The sequence below is a fragment of the Canis lupus genome, chromosome 5 (genome assembly GCF_011100685.1).
Source record: "Canis lupus familiaris isolate Mischka breed German Shepherd chromosome 5, alternate assembly UU_Cfam_GSD_1.0, whole genome shotgun sequence".
Classification (NCBI taxonomy): domain Eukaryota; kingdom Metazoa; phylum Chordata; class Mammalia; order Carnivora; family Canidae; genus Canis; species Canis lupus.
The window spans coordinates 64,936,508-64,954,984 of record NC_049226.1 but is presented as its reverse complement, the minus strand read 5'-3'; the positions used below and the strand labels follow the sequence as shown (position 1 = coordinate 64,954,984).

Genomic DNA, 18,477 nt, shown 5'->3' with positions numbered 1-18,477 from the left:
GACTTGAGTCGGTCCCCAGCTGAGTCTGGAGACACTTTATACACAGTTCCCAGGAGCTGCAGTGCAGTCAGGCCGGAAAGGCCAGCTGGCTGCTGGATGCTGCCACACGCTGCTGCAGTGGTCACTATTTTGGACACATAGGCCAGGCCCTGGGCTCCCCATGAGTGCCCCAGGGCAGCCTCCCTCTGGACAGCCAGGTCAGAGGTCACGCTTCCTTCTGGTCTGGTTTTCACACCTCCTGCACCCACACATTATACACTCTCATTCACATACTTTTGTGTGCCCACTCACGCACGAGGACTCCTTAGGCAGAGGGAGAGTTCAGCCACAGTCCACGGGCTGAGCTACCCTGCTTCTGGCTGGACACCCCCCTACCTGTGCAGGGATGCCCCCTCCTCATCAGGCAAAGAGAAAGGTACAGGTGGTTGAGAACTGTGCCTTCCTAGGAAAGAAGCACCCCAGGCTGCCATGGTTCCCCCTGACATGCTGACGAGGGGCCAGGAGGGGGCCTCTGGGCTGACGCTGGGAGCTCAGGTGGGATGCGCAGGGCACAGAGTAGCAGGTGCAGCTCCTCCTGGACACATACACTGTCTGGAGACTGACCAGGACTAAAGGTCGCCCTGGACACTTCCCTTAGTGGTCTGACCTTGACCAGCAACCCCCCCACCCTGTGTCTGGACATTGCCTCCCTCTGTCTCCCCATGTTCTGCCCTCGATGGCCTTCTCAAAATGCAACTCTGACCAGCCCCTACCCCTTTCAGCCAGGCACGAAAGCCAGAGTCCCTTCTGTCCTCCAGGGACAAAAGCCAGAGTCCTTTCTGTGCCCACTGTGCCACAGTCCTGCCATCAGGTTCACCACCTGGGCTCCCCCTGCCTGGAGCACCCGCCCCCCGTTGCCTGCTTCCATGGGGCTGTCCCCAACGTCACTTCACAGTGCCCGACGCCTGCATCACCAGCCCCACCCCAGGGATCCTCATCTGTTGGTCACTGGGAATTCCCTGGGCACCCTGCCCTCTTCTGTCTGACACGGCAGCCACGAGCTGGCCAATGTGGCTGGTCAGAATCCAAAAGCCTAGTGTGCAAAACACATACAGAACCTCAAAGTCTCTAAAAAAACAAAAAGCTCTCAATAATTTAAAAAACCCACTGCAGAGTGAAAAGACATATTTTGGATACATTAGGTTAAATAAAACATATTACTGAAGTTGGGCAGCTTTCTTTCTCCTTTTTTAACACAGCCACAATCTAAACCTCCTGTCGTGGCCATGGGCCTTGTGCGTGGTGCCGGGCGTAGCTCCGAGCCGCCTGGTGGGAGCCAGGGCTTCCTGAAAGGAGCCGCCCCAGAACACCTCCTCTAGGACGCGGCCTCAGGGGCCCAGAGAATCAGCTCTAACTCTAACTCCATCACCCAGAATAAGCAAATGAAACTCCAAACTCCCGTGAGGCCCACAGAGAGGCCACATCTTGGCGACAGGGACACTGTACCCAATCCGACCAAGCAGATGGAGAGGGTCTCAGCCCAGACCTCCCACCCCCGCCCCGAGCTGCCACAAGAGGGCGCACTTCCTGTGTAAAAGGCAGGAGCTCCTGCATCTGCAGCGGTCCCTGCAGCTCACAGGTGTGCGACCCACAGGACACAGGGCTCGGGGGGGCGTGGTCACTGGGGTCCACACCACGTAGCCATCCTGCCCCTTGCCTGCTGACCACGGCCCGGCCGCTTTCTCTACAACCCCAGATGCTCAGGACATGTTCTCTAAGGCAGCAGAAGGGCCACCCTGCTGACCGTGGCTGCGCCCGCGTGGACATGCATTCTACTAGCAGCACAGCCTCCTTGTCCTTCCACCCCTGTCACAGCCAAACTCCAACGCGGAGCAGTGGCCTCTGCCCAGGGGAGGCCAGGGGCTGTCCGGACTTCTCAGACGCAGGGGAGGGCAGCGGGAAAGGGTCCCCACACTTACGAGACTCTCCAGCCCAGGCTGGGTAAGTGAGGCTGTGGCGGGCTGCAGGGGGCAGCCCAAGGAAGGTGTGGGGGCCTGCTGAGGGAGTCCCCGCCCCCAGCTGTCTGGGGACCCTGGAGCGGCAGAAACATAGAGGCTCCAGAGGCAGGTGACCTGGGTTCCTGAGTTGGAATCCCACCTCTGCCACCAGGCAGCCATGGAACACGATGACCTCAGCTTCCGTGTCCCTGCCATGAAATGGAAGGAGGGACAGGGCTCGTGTCCCCATAGGTGGGGAAGAGGGTCAACAGGCATAGGGCCTGTGCTGGGCTGCAGGACACAGATGCAGGGAGAGGAGAGAAACAAGGTTCTCCCTCTGCAGAGCCACCTGATTCCCACACTCACCAGCGAACACCAGGACCGCAATGGTACCCCTCAGAGGGTGAACGTGACAGCCACGTCCATGAGCCAGTACTTGGGACAGACCACCTGTCAGACACACCTTGGCACAATTTGAAGAGGGAGGAGGATGCGTGGCTACATTTTGCATTTGAAACTGGAGACACAGAGAGGGTGAGAGATTTGCTGATGTCACGCAGCCACTGGGAGGGGAGCTGGGATTCCAGTCCAAGCAGTGGAACCTAGAGAGGCCAGCGTGCTGCCCAGGCCTCCCCACTGCCTCACCCTGGCTTTCCTGGGTACTCCCAGGTTAGGACCAAACAGCAGGGATTCCCCTGAGTCGGATTCAGGGCCAGGGGGCTCACAAAGCACCCTCCCTGCCAGCCCCGGTCTCCTTCTGCTCTGCCCATGCCAGACTTTTCTCTGCCCCAGTAAACAGACTCGAATGCGCCTGTGCCTGGAACCCTCCCCAAACGGCCGCCAGGCTCCCGGGCTCAGAGGCACCCCAGGGTCCTGGCGGTGCACAGCCTCACTGTGTGCACCCTGGGAACGGGGTGTGCACTCGACGTGGCCGCTGAGAGCGTGTGGGGGAGCAGCAGAGCAGGAAAACACATCTTCCTGATTGCGGCCCAATGCATCTTTGTTTTCCTTCCCGGTGACATCTGGCTCACCGTGAGGTCCTAGGAATTACAAAAAGCAGAAGTCTTCACTTCTGTTTCTGTTTTCGTGCTGCAGGAAACTGCTGCAGACAGCGCGAGTGGGAAACGTCTTCTCGCACGTCTGAGGCTCCAGCTCAGCCGCCTGCCTCCCGCCCCAGGTCGAGCTATGCGCTCAGAAGTGGGAACTGGGAACCGATTATTTATCACTTTTACATCATGAGTTTCCATCCCGCATGCCAGGCCTCTGCCTGGGTCTTTCCACTGATGCTATAAGGGCGGTTTCTACTCTAGGAATTTGTTTCCAGACAGTGAAGCCCTTGCTTGCATTCATGTTCTTGGCTAAGGGCAGTCCTCAAAAGCACTTGAGGGCCCGACCACCTCCTGCAGCCCCTGCCCTTTGCACTGCCCCACCCGCGCCCCACGGAAATGGGGTCCCGGCCTGGGGGAACCGTGGAGAGAGAACCAGACCTGCTTGTGCTGCCCAGAAGTCTGGGTCATGACCCCAGGAAGGCATTTGGAGCTGTGTCTTTGCAGCTCAAACAGTCCTCTTGGGGAGACCCAGAGCTGCAAGGACAAAAGACAATCCATCTAGCAACTGGTTGCTTGAAGCACACAGCCTGGTGCCTGCCTTGTCCGGCTGGACACCCGGTCTCCCAACACTGTCACATGGTCTGGAAAAGGAGCCTCAGCCAAGTCTGTGGACTGCCCCCAATGAGCCCCGGCTCCAAAGGCTGCATCCTGGGTGGACACCCACCAATCACGAGCTTCCAGCCTCCTCCTGCCCCTTCAGACTCAGTGGCTCCAGGAACACGTCAGGATCACACACCTGCAGGCCCCACTCTGTATCCTGGGCAGCCCCACTGTGTGGAGGGAAAGGGAAGCGACACCGAACCCATAACTCCGAAAAGCTCCAGGGGCCTGTCCACCTTCAATCAAGGAGCAGCACAGTGTGGAACCTGCCCGCCTGCCTCGGTGAACCTCTCTGGGCCTTGGTGTCCCTGCCTGGAAAATAGGGCAGTGAGGTTGCCGACCATCAGGGCTGTCATGAGGTCACTCAAGGGAAAGCACAGCACAGCACAGCCTCCATGCCTGAAGTGTGTGCTTCGGCTGTTACCACTTGGTTACCATTACACTCCTCCCTGGACGGCACGGCTGTTCCTCCATGACCTGCCCGGTGAGTGGGCAGTGGATGACAGACGCTTTCCAGGGCCAGTTCTACCCACTTACGTGCAATCACAGCAGGATTGCATTCTTGCATTTACAAGTCACAGGGTCCAGCACACCCCCACCCCACCCCCAGGCTGGGAGATGACACGAGTTACACAATGGTGTGTTTGCATACCCTCCTAGACGAGCAGACACACAATGTCCAATGGCTTCTGACAGATGTCAGATGACAGTGCCCCTCCCAGCTTCTGTCCTTCCCCAGGGTCCCCAGGTGTGTGTGTGGGGGGGCTGCCCCTGGGCTTCCATGATCCAGATGGAGTAGAGGTGTTCCCCATCCCCGTCCCTGACACTGAGGAGCCTCTGGCCCCAGGAGGCACGGCCCTGCCCATCACCGCTTTGCCCCATGCACCCGAGGCCGTGTCCAGGCGAGGGTCTAACATCAGAGGCATTTGCCACTTGTCAGAACCCTGCAGATGTAGGGGGAACACAGGCAGCGGGCAGTCAGGCCAGGGAGGCCAGCTCACGGTGTGGGGGGCACAAAGTCAGGGAGCTGCCATCTGCTGGAGACCGCGTGCAGGGAAGGAGTGGGGCCCACAGGCGGACAGGGCTCCCCCCTGAGCTGGACAGGCCTGCGCCTCTCTGGGGATGAGCGGAACAGAGTTCTATAACCCCTGCGGGTTGTCACACGGACTCAGCAAGTGTAGCCCCTTGGTGAGGCGCTCCGGGGCTGCCGCCAGCGAGGAGCAGTTACCCTCACAGGTAAGAGCAGTGCAGCAGGTGGCAGGTGTGCACTGGGCAGGATGGAGCCGCCCCACAGAAACGCCGTCCCTTCCTCGAAGGCGGCACTAAGTGAGCACCTACTACCTGCCAGCTCTTTGCCATTTCTTGGGGACAGGGTTCGCAGAGCCTCTCCCCTGTTTTGGATTCCGAACACACGTGTGTGTGCACACAGACATGCAATGACTCAGAAAAGGAAGTGGGATTCTCTGAATTCATCCACCATCCTGCACACCCTGGCACCGTGGGAGGCTGAGGATGAATCAGACAACCCCAAACACAGCCCACTGATGGTGCAGCAGGGCGGGGGGGAAAGCCAGCCGACGGCCCCGTGACGGCTCCAGAAGGTGGCAGGGAAAGGCCGCGCCCAGACCCCACCCGTGGCTCGAGCAGCTGGCCTCCCGTGCTGGCTTGGAGCTTGTGGATTAGCAGCCCAGCCTGCCGGTGTCTCCAGATCCTCGCGTAGGAAGGAAAATTAATTTCTTCCAGTCATGCAGAAATGAAAATATGTGGAGCCAAATCAGAGAGACTTCCTGGAGGTGGTAACTCAATTACGTGGATAACCGGGTGACAGAGGAGGTGCTCTGGGGTCCGAAGGGGGTGGGGGTGGCCCTGGGCAGCCCCGGAGCATCCTGCAGGGACACATCCAGGCAATACCCCCCAGCTCGCCAGCCCCGCTGGGCTTGTGAACAGCCAGGTACCACCTCATGACCGTCCCCTCTCCCTTGTCGCCTACAGATCAAGGCACCTCTAGAGAAAGTCAGATTCCACCAGAAAATGGGTCCTACCCTGACCTCCTCCCACCCTGCGTCTGTCTTGCTGTCGGGGAGCACGGAGCACCACATCTGTTCCTACTGCTCAAGGCTTCCTGCTTCCCCTTCCCCTTCAGTGCTGAGAGTGGTGGGGCCCCCCAGTCCGACGGCGCGGTTCCCTGGGCGCGGTCTCGCTAGCTGCCGAGCAGGACCCTCTGTCACCCCTGGCCCGCGGAGTCCTGTGGCCTCCCACCTCCAGCCGGAGGACAGAGGGGGTTGCAACTGCGTGTCATGGTGCCAGCTCTCTACGATCATGCCCTGGGAGAACTGTGGCCAGGGCCCTCTGCACCTGCCCTTGCCGGGAGCCACCTCTGGTTCCCTCAGCCAGGCCCACCCCTCCCCTCGGGGTTCCAACCCCAGGAAGTTTCTCAAACCTCCGGCAACTTGCAAGAGCAAGGTGAGGGCACTGAGAGCCTGCCCTGCCGTCCACCGCCGGCCCCTTGTACTCTGACGGGTGGCCCTGGGAACCTATTTCTGGGGCCAGGAGACGAAACTCATGCGAGGTGGACATGAGGCAGCATCCTGGCCACGGGCTGGGCCTGATGGCTCTGCAGACCCCTCACACAGGAGTGCCGGCTCCTCTCTATTCTCAGAGGAAGCATTTTTCTCCCTGGTCTCTGGAACATGCCTATGGTCAGCCAGCCAAGGTCCAAATGGTGGGGAAGGCAGGTTTGGGTGTGTTTTTTTTTTTTCGGGGGGAGGTGTGTGTCCACAGTTACAGGCGCCTGCCCACTCCTCCGTGGCTGCCGCGCCCTGCACACACTCCCGGGGGCCGGAAGGAGGGCCAGCCTGGGGCCGGCCGTGTGTGCAGAACCCAGCAGCTCCACTGTGGCTTGCCACCAGCCCCGCTCCTTCTGCTCCATGTAAGCCCATCTAGGGCTGAATTTCCAGCCATCTGTCCCTCCCCGTCGGCTCACACCTCCCTCGGAGCCGTCCCACAGCCTGGCTCCAGGCCTGCCCAACATGCAGATGGACGCTTCCCAGCGGGTGTGAGCATGATCACTGCCGTGGGGCTGCGCCCCAGGCACAGCGGGCTGTTAGGACCCCAATGAGGGTCACGGAAGCCCCTGGTCCAGTCTCTGGGCAGACTTCACCCCAACACGGCTTAACCGCGCTGACCGCTAACCTGCGGCCCCCGGCCTGGGGGGCAGAGCTGGAGCCTAACGGAGGCGCGGAGGGGGCTCTGCACCCCCATCCCGCCCAGGGCCGCTCTCGGAGCCCCCTCCCGCCCCCTGTCCCCTGGACCGGGGCCTTTTGTCAGGAGCCCAGGCGCAGACCGGGAGCCTGCGGGACTCCCGCCCCACCTTTGGCGTGCAGTTCCCACGTTCGGGCTGACCACACCCCCGGCAGGTCGCGCTCCGCTCAGGGGGAGGGGGGGAGGGACCAAAGTGGGTGGGCACCGAGCGGCCGGCCCACCCCGCCCCGGGCTCCAACTTTCCAAAGTGGGGAGTGGTCGGCGGGCCGCGGGCTCGCTGCGCGGCTGCCGAGGCCCCAGACGGCGGGCGCGGGGCGCACGGGGCACTTACGGTCCGCAGGTCCGGCGGGGGCAGGCGGCCGCGCTCCCGAAGCGGCTCCTCCTTGGAACTCGGTCCCCGCCTCCGTAACTCGGGGGCGACGCGCGCGGCGGGGCCGGGGCCGGGGCCGGGGCCGGGGCCGGGGCCGGGCCGGGCCGGGGGGCGGCCGCCTGGGTCCTGCCCGGCTGCGCTCCCGCCGCTCCGCCCGCCCGCCCGCCCGCCCGCGCGGGAACAAAGCGCGCTCGCCGCCCCGGGCGGTCTCCGGCCTCCGCGGCCGCGCGGGTCCCGCCGCCTCCGACTCCGGCTGCCGCGCGCTCGCCCGAGCGTCTCCCGGGGCCCCGCGGCCCCCGCCCCGCGCGCTCCGCCCCCGCCGCCTGCCCCCCGCCGCCGCCGCTGCGCCACCTGCCTCCCGCCCGGCGCCCGACGCGCCCGGCTCCGCCCCGGGGCTCCCGCGGCGGGCGAGGGGGCGAGGGGGCGAGGGGGCGAGGGGCCGGGCTCGGTGCGGGGCCGGCGGGAGAGGGGCCCGGCCACGGGGGTGCCCGCGCCCCGCGAACTCGGCGGGCGGCACGGGTGCGAGTGCGAGCGGGCGAGGGTGCGGGGGCGCGGGGCGCGCTGGGGGGCGCTGCGGGGCGCTGGGGGGCCCGGGGGCCGCGCTCCTGGCCGGGGCGCGTGCTGGCCGAGGCGGGAGCGCGGGGCGCCCCGGGGTGGCGGTGCGGAGGCCGGTAGGTCTGCAGGGAGCCCACCCTCGCCGGCTCCGCGGGCCGCGCCCTGGGCGGGCGGGGGCCTGGAGCCGAGCGCGCCGCCGCGCACACCCACCTCGCCCCGGTCGGCGGCCGCCGGCCTCGCAGTTTTAGGAGACGCGCGTCTGGCGTCCAGGCTGGAGGCGAGCGGCAGGCGCCCCTCCTCCGGCGCCGCACCTCCCCTCCTGCCTGTCGCGCGGGGCGGGAAGGGGTCCGGGGCCGCCTCCGCGCTCGGCCGGCAGGGGGCGCCCTCCCCCCGCCGCGCTCCGGGCAGTGAGCCCCCGTGAGCCCCGCGGGCCCCCTCCCCGCACGAGCCCCGCCGAAGACGCGGGGGGCGCGGGTCCCTAGCTCCCGGGCCGCGCGGCCTGGGACATTTGCATGTGCTTTGCATTTATTTGCATGTCATTCTTTTAATGTCTGAAGAGATGCCCCAAGCTGCAGTCCTGGCCAGTCTGCACCCACCTCTCTCCTCAGGCTGCAGCCCCCGCCCTAGCTCCCTGCCCCCCGCCCCCGTTTACCTCTTTCCTTAAAGCGCTTTGTGGCGGATCTGATACATTTGCCTGGAGAGTACATTGTAGTCAATCGGTGCCTTTTTCTTTGCTTCCTTCCTGAGCCCACACATACTTTATTTCTCAGAGACAAGCTGGGGTCCTGGGGTCACAGTCTTAGCAGACAGAGGCCCCAGAACTTAGAAGAGCAGCACCCTGATTTGCATCTTATTTGGCATAAATCTGCATGTGAAGGTCCAAGGTCCCTGATTCCGAGTATAAAAATTCAGTGATGTGCCAAAAAATGTCTTTCTCCTCCTTGGGTTTCCTCCATGGGCCTGTTTCTCCGCAGCCCTTGACCTCTCCTTGACTGGCCACTGCCCACCTGAGCTGAGCTAGCTGAGGGAGCCCTGCAGACCTGGACGGGGGGGCCTGAGGAGGAGGAGGAGGAGGACTGCCCCTGCCTCCTGGGGCTTTGTCCTCGTAGCAATAAGAAGGAGGTGTGGTAAATGATTTAATTACAACGTGAACGTCTGGTCTCTATGCTCCCCTTGTTTTCAGGATGTGCTTAAATGTGGACTCCGTCCAGCGTGGGGAGAGCAGAGGGTCCTGAACCCAGTTCATAGGAGAATGTGGATCTAAAAGCATCAGGCATGCTCCTGAAAGTCCCAGACTTCACGCACCAGCATGTACCAAAAGTGGCTCCTTTACTTCACGGACCCTGAGATAGCACTGATTTTAAGATGCACCGTCACTCTATGTGTCACTAAGAAAGCAGAACAGCTCCCCATTATAATCCTAAAATGCCTCTAGATTTCAGAGATATGAACATGTGAAAAAGGGGCCCAGGTGGGCAGCAAACAGATGCCCAGCAGCCAGCTTCAGGGAGTTGAGGAGTCGTCACCCCGGCAGGGAGGCCAGAGCTGCCCCAAACAACAGAGCACTCACGTAGACCACTAGCAGAACGTGGACTCAGCCTGGGCCCTGGGTGCTCTGCAACTAGACCCCCTACAAATGTGTGTTAAGTTACTGATCACAGCATCACTGAGTGAAGCAGGTGCTAGAAAGCATTGGAGACTCAAGAGGTCCCAAACCCTGAGAATGAAGCTGCAGTCCTTGGAGACCAAGCTCCAAGTCCTCGAGTCTATCCCAAAGATACCCTCCTCCTGGCCTGAGACAACTGTGGCTGGAGGGAGGGAAGGAGCCTCAAAGGCAGGGCTTCTGCCAGGGATGCGGCCAGGTCAGACAAGGGCCCATCATGGCCATGGTGAGTCATGAACACAGCTGTGGACTCTTCAGGGGGTTTGCCAGGGGCAGGTCCTGGGCTGAGGTCCGTCTCCATGTTTCCCCAGTTAATTCCCACCCATCTGCCAGGCAGGTGCTACTGGACCCCCACTCTACAGGCAGAGGGAATGAGGCTCTGACAGATTGCCTGACTCGTCTGTGGCCACACAGTCCCACACTGCTGGAAGTTGAACGCCCACCCTGCCTCTCAACCACCTGGTCTCATGTTCCCTCCATGGACTGGTTTTTCACATTGGAAATGGCTCAGGCAGAACTTGTGGACAATGGGAGGTGATATTTAAGAAAATAAATCCCATCCCTGCCCAAAAGGTGTGTGCAATCTGGCCTGCAAGGCCAAACTCACCTCCCAGGAGCCCAGATCACCGGCAAGTCAGCCAAGAGAGGGCACCCCACTGAAAGTGCTGGGCCAACGGGTGCCGAGCAGGAGGGTGAGTTGCAGGGAGAGTGGGGTGGGGGTCAGGGTGCCCCTGGGCAGCCTCCAACATGCCAGCATCTGCAAGAGCAGGAGTCCAGCTCACAGAGGAGGAGCCACCTCCCCACTAGCATCTTATTTCCGGGCGCACACCCGCAGAGAGGGACAGTACTCTGCCTAAGGGCTCATGGCAGCAAAGCTAGGGCCAGTGCCCAAATTTTCTGCTTTGTGGTTAGGTGTTCTCTTTGAGTCCTTGTCCTTGCTGCCTCTTAGGAAAACAACCCTAGCACGTCCAATCCTCTCCACCTGCTGTTTCCAGCACTTCTATGACGGCTGCCCCCACCGAACAGCATCCACGTGCGAGTCCTCACTCAACTCCACAGCCTCTGGCTCAGGGCTTTGATAAAGATACAACTCCTAAGTACGGTTGACCCTTGAACAATGTGGGGGTCAGGGTCGCCAACCCCCTCCCCATGCAGTTGAAAATCCACGAATAATTTTTGACTTTCCAAAAGCTTCGCTAATAGTGCACTGCTGACCAGAGCCTTACTGATAACATAAGCAGTTGGTGAACACATATTCTGTATGCTACATGGCATTGTCTGCCATGCTCTTATAGTAGAGTCAGCTGGAGGAAAGAAAATGTTATTGAGAACATAAAAAGGAAGAGAAAATACATTTACAGAACTATATTGTATTTATCAAACATAAATCTGTGTGTAAGTGGACCTTTGCATTTCAAAGCTATGTGGTTCCAGGTCACCTGGACTTGCCAAAGGCCCCCCTGAGCTGTGTTCACTCTGCTGCAATAGACCCCTTCACTCTCACACCAAAGGGGAGCTGCCATACAAAGCTCTGGCCAGGTACCCAAGCTTCACCCGCCGGGTCCTTGTGGCCCTCACCACCACCTAGGAGCCAGCACCAGTCACCTGAAGGAGATACCGGGGGCCTAGTAAGCTGGGGTTCTTGGATGTCTTTGGCAGAGCTAGGGTCCCACCAGGGAGTCCGGCCCAACAGCCACTGCAAACCCCACCAATCTTTAAAAATAATTCTGAGTGACCCTGGACTACCTTAAGTGTGCTTCTGTTATATCTAAAAATCGAACTGAAATTTAAATAGCTGCCAAGAGTATAAAATCTGACATACTGTAAATTTTTTAAAATAAAGATGCTCTTTTAAATTTATTTTTTAAAATAAAAGTGCAGCAGATGGACTAGACACTGTGTCAGTTGGATAGCCACCTTTACTCATTTAAAGAACACAAACTCTTCCTTAGCATCTGAATTCTCACACAGCTCCCTAGCTGAAACAAAGAACTTTTAAACACAACACCAAAAGCCGATCCATGAAGGAAAAATTTGACAAGCGGGACTTCATCAAAATGAAAGGTGTTTGCTCTGTGAAAGGCACTGTCAAAAGGATGAGAAGACAAGCCATGGACTGGGAGAAAATAGTTGCAAAAACATGATAAAGGACTGGCATCCAACATGTGCAAAGAGCTTAAAACTCAAGAAGAAGAAACAAACAGCCCAATGAAAACATGGGCAAAATACCCGAACAGATACCTCACCAAAGGAGAAATACAGATGACAAGCATGTGGACGGATGCTGCACATCAGACGTTACTAGGGAAACACAATTCAAGCACCAGTGGGATACCGCTGGACTGGCCAGAGCCGAGGGCGTGGGGCACCCCTGGGACTGACCAGGGGCAGGCAGGACGGTGCAGACCCTTAGGAGGGCAGCTTGGCAGTTTCCTACGACATGAAACATGTTCTTACCATACGTTCCAATATTCATGCTCCTCGGTATTTCCCCAAACGTGTTAGAGGCTTCCGTCCACACAGAAGCCTGCACACGGATGTTTATAGCAGCTTTGTTCAAAATTGTCACAACTTGGAAGAAATGAAATCGTCCTTTAGCAGATGAACAGACACACTGTGGTTCGTCCAAACAACGGGTGTTAGCGCTAAACAGAAGTGGGCTGTCACGCCATGGAAAGGCCTTAAATGCACATCACTAAGTGAAAGAAGCCACCTGTGAAGGCTGCGTGTGCTGTGATTCTGGCCATCTGACCTCTGGAAAGGCCAGACTATGGAGCCAGTAACACGATCAGTGGTTGCCGAGGTGCAGAGCACTGAGGGGTCTAGGGATACATGGCATTGTCCCTGTGTCCAAACCCATAGAAGATCCTCACCGAGAGGGGAGCCAAAGATAAACTCCGGGCTTTGGTTGCAAATAGCGTATCGATATTGGCTCAGTAATTGTAACAAGGGCATCACCCAGTGCAAGATGTTCATCACAGGAGAGCCCTCGGGTGGGGAACAGTATTTGGGAGCTCTCATGATTCCTGCTCTTTTCTGCAAACCTGAAACCGCTCTAAAAAATAAATTGTATCTGGGGCACCTGGCTGGGTGGCTGGCTCAGTGGTGGAGCACCTCCCTTTGGTTCAGGTTGTAATCCTGGGGTCTGGGGATTGAGTCCCCCATCAGGATCCCTGCAGGGAACCTGCTTCTCCCTCTGTCTATGTCTCTGCCTCTCTCTCTGTGTCTCTAATGAATAAATAAATAAAATCTAAAAATAAAAAATAAATAGTATTCATTTAAAAAAGAAAACCCCTAATAGGTGGACAGAGAAAAGAGAGGTCAGAGATACTTCAGACATCATGTGCTTGTAAGGAAGGGTGTGCGCAGTAGGATCCCACCAGCAGCCCCTTCTGCACCACCTGGATGGTCACACAGCTTCCTTGGTTTATATGTACCTGTCACACCTGACACAATTCTCTCCTAATATTATTTCGGTCTAAAAATCTTTTTTTTTTTAAAGGTTTTATTTATTTATTTATTCATGAGAGACAGAGAGAGAGGCACAGAGACACAGGCAGAGGGAGAAGCAGGCCCCACGCAGGGAGCCCGACATGGGACTCGATCCCGGATCTCCAGGACTGGAGGCGGCACTAAACCGCTGAGCCACCGGGGCTGCCCTCAGTCTAAAAATCTTTTACTTTGCTATCATACGGAACTAGGTAAATGGAATATCAAGATTTAAATATTTTCTTGTGTTAAACATCGTGTGTCTCCTGGATTGGATTGTCATCATCATGATTAGCAATATGCCACGAATACAAACCATATGAATTCATCACACATTTGGAGAATGAGTAAATGAAAAAAACAAATTCTGATTGGAAACACAGGTTATAAAAAAGAGGGATGAAGCAGGGTTTTTGAGTGGTTTGTGTGCTGGTGCATGCATACCGCTCATTGTCAGGAGAAGGCAGGATTAGACATTCATCCCATTCCTGTCTTGAGTTCTCCCGTGAAAGCCTGAGAAACCCCAGTCACATCAGTAAACAGATTGGGACAAAAGGGATCTGTGGCCCCGAGACGCCACTCTGGCCTTCACACAGTTGATGCCTGAGCCACAGGTTGACTCAGCTGACCAGGCCACAGCCTTCTTCAGTCTTGTGGCATGCAAAGATTGAAAACTGCCAGACTGCAGAAAGATGTGTTTTCTGAAGCGAGAAGGTACAGGTCGGTTATCAAGGCCGGGCCCAGGCAGGGACATGTGGGCCTTTTTTGGGAAGTGAGAGGTAGTGGCCACTCACAGGAAGCTGGGGACCAGGTTGACTCTGAGCCCCAGCCCATCAGCTGGGCTCCAGGTCCTGGGGTTTTACGTTTTCCACACAGGGAGTGAAGCATGAGGCAGACAGAGTTGGGGCTCTAGCTTGAGAGCTTCCCTCCCCCTGGAGCATCTCTTGGCTTCCTCCCCTGGCCCCTCACCCAAGACTAGCTCCCACCCAGGAACCGCCCATCCTGCCAGGGGAAGCCCTGCTCAGAGCCCCAGGCAGAGATACCCCAACAAGGCAGAGGCATGGGCTGTGGGGTCATCCTATCCACCTGGCATCAGGGCTGCCGCGCCTTGCTGGGCTGGGAGCACAGTGCGCCAGGGCTCAGGGAGCGAGGGCGCCTCCCTCTGTGTACCCAGGGCCCACCTTGGGAATGACTTCTTGGGGCCTCATGGGGAACCCTGCCTGCCTGGGCCTGCGGCCCACTGCCCCTGCCACCATTATCCTTACTCACAAGCACCTCCTCCACGGGGGGCCGGGATCCATCCCTCCCTGCTGCAGCCTCTCCCAGCCCCTGCCCAGCCCTGGACCCTGCTTGGCCAGTCCTCTGCACACCTGCAGGTTCCCAAAGAGGCTCAAACATGACACCCAAAGAGGTGAGTGGCTCTGACATGAATGTGTAATCCCAAACTCTGGCTCCCGCGTAAGAAACTGCTGTCTCCTCTCCCAGCCCATAGGGTCTCCAGGTGGCCTGGACCTGCCACTGCCCGTGGCTACCACCTTGAGGGTGGCGCTGCATGAACAGAAGGGACTGTCTGGCTGCTCAGCCAACCCTGAAACCCACCTACTTCTGCACTTGCTATTTCAACAATAAATTTCCTTATCATTCAGGCCGGTTGTAGCCAAAGTTTCGGTTTCTTGCAACTAAAGGCGGGCTGATTATTTGCCTTCCTTTCTGGAAGGTCTTCATCTTGGTATTCTAAGGGCCATGGTGGCTCATGGGTCACTTCAAGCAGTTGTATGAGTGGGGTTGGGCCTAGGGTGGCAAATGCTCAGGCGGAAAATTTAAGACGGCACCAAAAAACTCAGTGTTAGAGATAAATCACATTTAAACCCAATATTTAACGATATTACAACCACTGACAGAAAACATCCACAGTGAGCAAAATACCGAAACTTTAAATAAAGACAGGATTCCTGCCACCGTTTTCTCCCTTTGGGGTGAGGCTCCCACATGGCTCAGCCGGGCGCTGCCCTGCTCCTTCCCCTGAGATGGGATTGGAAGGACAGGCCAGCCCAGGATCCTGCATTATGCAAGCACCGGAACCTTTTCCCCTTGGTGATTCTGGGTGATGTAAGGCCACAGCTGGGGAAAGAGGGACCCAAGGGCGTGTCAGGAGCCATTCACAGACAGGTTCCTGCAGGTTCCCCTCTGTGCTCAGACCAGCCCTGCCGAGGGGGCAGGTGGGCAGGTGGGCAAGCTAACCCTTCACCTGGATTCTGAGAATAGGACACAGACTCTGGGGATGAAATGCCTGGTCGAGGGGCAGGGGCTGCACATGTGGCTGGCACGGTTTTCCTTGGCTCCCCCAGAAGAGGATACCGATGAGGCCGGCAGATGGCTGAGAGGCGCTGCCAGGAGGTCCTGGGCAGGAAATGGAAGGAACTCAGAGAAACAGCCCATCCCCCCAGGGCCATGGAAGCTTTGTCTTCTGGGCACCCCGGGAGATCTGCAGGAGACCCCTCAGAGCCATCCTGCTGAGAGGCCAGGGATTCTCACCGCCCACCTGTGTCCTCCTGTGCAGCGGCCAAGGAGGGCCGTAGATGGGTGTGGTGGGGGCTGGTGGCCCAGGGCCAGGGGACATGTGCATAAGGGGGACGAGGGATGAGGGCAGGCGAGGGGTGTGGGCGAGGTGCAGACGAGGCTGGCACAGGCTGTGCCTGGACAGACCCTTCCAGGCCTGGCTCTGATTCCTCCCTGGGGCTCCCCACCCCCCGGCCCAGCTTAGGGCACCTCAGAGTCCCTGAGTCCTGGCAGATTCTTCTGGCTGTTCCCATTGTTTTATTCCCGGTCATTTGTTGTTTTAATCTGTGTTGAAGCTTTAGTTAGGAACACCAGATAGACTCGGGGTGACAGTCACATTGAGAGAAGACAAGCTCTCCAGTGAAATCACTAATTATCGTGTGTGCAAAGCCAGGCAGCTAAAATGCCAGGCTGGGCCCAGTGCAGCCTCCAGCGGTGGCCTCAGTGAACGGAGCTCTCCTGGGGACGGCGCCACCTGCCCTCTCCCACCTGTCCTCTCCCATGGATGCTTTTCAAACTCCCTCTCATCCAAACCTTGGAATAAGCCCTGTGGAAGTTTATGTTCCAAGTTTCTGCAGATGAGGAAACCGGGATGGTGGTGGGGGGCAAGGACTCATGTGGGGCGGGGGGTGGGTGGAGTGGGGGCCTGGGCAGGACCAAAGACTCAAGTGGAGTGGGGGTGTGTGGGATGAGAGGCCCAGGGGGCTGGTCCAAGGACTCGTGTGGGGGCAAGGGTTCATGGGGTGGGGGTCCAGAGGGGGAACCAAGGGCTCGGGTGGCGCGGGGGTGAGTGGGGTGAGAGGTGTCTCTGCCCAGTGCCCCAGCCCCTGTCTGTCTCTGCTGTGCTGACCAGCCTCCCCTGCTCACTTATGCCCTGTTATTTGGCCAGTACACCCTGCCACCCCTTGCCCTCTTGTCTGTTGGCCTGTCCACACCAGGGTTGACGGTCACATGGAAGGATACCACACAAGGGTGGCCCGTCTCCCTTCCAGATCACAGGCAGGAACCAAGACAGAGCTGCCCAAAGAGGAGGCAGCTGTCAGAGGGGCCAGGTGCTGCTACGGAGCTGCTGTGGGGGGCAGCCTGGGCACCAGACGATCGCCCTTCAGGGATCCCTGGAGCTGCCCGCTGGCCTAGCAGCAGATGCAGGGACCAGACACTCAGTCTTCAGTCTTTGGTGTCCTTGTGTCACTCCCCACCCTCCTCTCCAGAGGAAGCCCCAGAGGAAGCTTTCCGCGACTGGCGCTCATCTGCGGTGGGCCCCACATTACCAGGCAGCCCCGCTGGTGATGAAAGGCCCGTGGGTAAGCAATCAGGTATGGTGTCTCACTGACAAAAAAGGTCAAGTTTTGAAATTGAAAATGTCCAGCAAGGGCTGGTGCAGGTAGAGGGGGATCTGGCAATAGTTTTCCAGAGCTTGAAGTCAATTCAGCAGCTTCCAGACTCAGATGAGGATGTTCCTCATGGAGATAGCGGCGTGTAATAGTGGAACATCTGCTGACCACCGTGGCTGCATAGACACTACGCCCTCACCCCTTCCTCAGCAAAGGAGCAAGTGGAAGTCAGGGGAGCAGGACAGACTCAGTCAGTGAGCTGGGGCTCCTGGGAAGGTGCTGGAAGGAGCCCAGAAGGTGTCAGGGCTGCCAGGCTGGTATGACCCCACTTTCCGCTTCTCTAATTTTCTGATGCTTCTGGTGCATGCGGCCTCATCCCTGGGTCCCTCTGCAGCCCTAACTGAGAGCAAGTCCCCAACACCCCGAGCCTCATCCTGGTCCACATCATGGGGACAGTGTCTTTGTTCAGTTTCAGATGAGAATCAGGTGAGCGGTAGACACATGCTACCAGAAGTGTGGCCACTATGTACACTCACAGGCAACGTCCATGGGATGAGGGGCATTTAAATCCCCAGGAAGCCTTCACTCCCCAGAAGTTGGTGTCAGGCCAACTGCCTTCCCATTCTGGGGGAACATTTTACATATTCCTCACTTCACTTTGAAAAAGAAATTCCACGTGTATTACGGAATAAAATGTGAGACACAAAAAGGCTAGTATCAGGAGAGGAGACCAGGTGTCCATGTGGTATTTGTTACAATGAAGGAAACCCAGAAGCCCAGAAGAAATAGATGGACACACTTAGCTACCTGAGCACTCATAGTTGAGCACCAGCCGGGAGGGAAGGGAAGTCTGGAAGAGGTTAGAGAGCAGAGAGCACGAGTGACAAAGGACTAGTGGCCCTGCATACAGAATAAAAATGGGCAGAGCATATGAATAGGTACATTCCACAGGAAAAATACAAAAGAGACAGTCAACTCCCTCACTTTAAGGGTTTCCCTCGAAAACTTCCCCCTGAGGGAGTCAGACGTGCCCTCAGGAAGCCACCTGCTGGCCCTCTGGGGCCTCTGCACTGGCCCATGGCTCTGTCCTTTGGCTGCACCTCAGAGGCCTGCCCGGGGACCCCACTCCCCTCATTGTGCCTGCCACACGGGCCGGCCCATCTGTCTGGTGGCTGCTGTGCTCCATCCCTTCCTGTGGCCTGTCACCTGAGCCAGCACGTGCCCTCTCCTGTCTGAGCTCCCCAGCAGGACTCCTGCCATTTGCAACCGTGGCACCCTGGCTGACACACAGCCTCCCCCCACGGTCCCTGAGGGGAGGTGGGTTTGTGGCCTCTGCACTGACAGCTTGGCTGGGGGCTGAGCTCCGTGAGCCACGCGAATGGACCAGCCCGCTGCAGTGCCAGGGTGGGCAGGCCCAGGGACCAGCTTGAGAGGGTCGCAGGCCCAGGTTAGAGGGTCTTCAAGCCCACATGCATCTCTGGTTCTGATAATGGGGTGGGACCAGTATCATCATTCTGGGAGCCTCCTCCCCTTGGACCCCGGGACAGCTTTCTGCAAGACG

At 58.3% G+C, this 18,477-nt stretch overlaps 1 protein-coding gene across 4 annotated transcripts in view; it reads right to left on the bottom strand.

Annotated features, from left to right (window-relative positions):
* CBFA2T3 (CBFA2/RUNX1 partner transcriptional co-repressor 3) overlaps nt 1-18,477 on the bottom strand; it is an 85,987-nt gene that overhangs the window by 46,904 nt on the left and 20,606 nt on the right. Inside the window, exon 1 of one of the 4 annotated variants that reach the window (XM_038538049.1) lies at nt 8,082-8,145. The exons of 2 other annotated variants lie outside the window; for them this stretch is intronic. The gene's annotated coding sequence lies outside the window, so the exon portion shown is untranslated. Of the gene's footprint in view, nt 1-7,277; nt 7,394-8,081; nt 8,146-18,477 lie in introns of those variants that run through there. One more of the 4 variants, XM_038538048.1, reaches the window with a different exon arrangement.